Here is a 1,544-nt window from a genome sequence, read left to right as displayed (position 1 = left end):
ACCTTTGAAAAAAATCACATCCTTGAATTTAAGCTAGCTTGTTAACAAGGTTTCGACCAATCACCGTGGACCAATTAAGGTAATTTCTGAATTAAGAAAATAATTTTTAATTTGAAATGTCCAAAAGGGTAGATGGAGTCTGTTTATGCTCAGTTTCTTCCTGGCTAGCTAGCTCCCTGATTTACATAACTAAAATAAAATAAACTTATCCTACTTGATCATTTCTATAGAGAAGGAATTTCTTGAGATTCTGACTTGAAATAAACAAATTAAAGCATAGGAACAAGACCATATATTATAGAGCCAGCATCCATCTGAGTAACACCACAAAGTCTACAGCTATATATATTTTTTCTTCAGAATACAAATCTTGCTAATAGCCAAAAAATGGTTGCAAATTAAGTATAAATTAGAAGGCACCGCAAAACATGGACATGTGATCAATTTGATGTGATCCAGCATGGCATTATATAATTTGTGAGATTATATGATTTTGTAATAATAATAATTTGTAATGGTTTTGATTTCTAATTGGTGTTGGCATAAGAGTCGCCGCAAAGATAGGCATTATATATGCTAACTCATCCACGAGCTAAGAGAGAAAGCACTTGGACCATCATCTACAATAGAATCTTTGCATGCATGCTATTTTTATTTATAATTGTTATTATACTTATATAAGTCTCATATAATCACAGATTACTATGAGATGAGAAACAATAAGCCAAAATTCTTAGACCGTGTAATCGGATACTTGATCTTGAACTTGGGAAACAGTGCACAAAACTAGATACTATGTATATATGGCTACATTTACATGATCTAGATAGATATCATCATAAATTACTTCTTTTAAAATTTTAAATTAATAAAAAGAAGTATATCTATATACATCAATAGTTATATCTTTAAGCATAAAAATAGAAAAGCATATATTTTCCAAAGATTAGTCATAACATAACTTGACCATTTCTTATTCATTTCTTGATTGGTTACATCTTTTGATTATGTCTCTTTCTCCAGATTATGATATAATGGGAGAGGAATAATTGACCATATATTAATTAAGTGTGGTTGCATTTAGATATTTATTGAAGTATGCATCGTCATTGTTTGAATACAACTATATATTTTACGTATACATTAAAATTAATTATTAAGATAAAATATAAATTAAAATATAAAATACATATTAATATAAATTAAACTACATATATTTATATATAAATATGTGACAAATACATAATAATTAATTTAAATAACAAACTTTAATATAAAAATAACATTTTTAGTTTGCATATGCTCTCAATTCCAAAGGTATATTAATTATTAAGTTGAAGAAATTTGAATTCTGTTGGTTGGTCGTCAATTTCTTATGGTTGTTGGGATTCAAGATTTAATCAATTCACGCATCCCTTCTGTTATTATATATATTAAAGTACGTTCAATGTAACTCAATTATTAATATTATATATGTAATGATATGTTTATGCGAGAAGATTAAAGGAACCTTAGTTCCATAATGTTTAAGGAATATTTATATA

The sequence above is a fragment of the Arachis ipaensis genome, chromosome B08 (assembly GCF_000816755.2).
Source record: "Arachis ipaensis cultivar K30076 chromosome B08, Araip1.1, whole genome shotgun sequence".
NCBI lineage: Eukaryota > Viridiplantae > Streptophyta > Magnoliopsida > Fabales > Fabaceae > Arachis > Arachis ipaensis.
Note: the sequence above shows the minus strand (reverse complement) of the source record.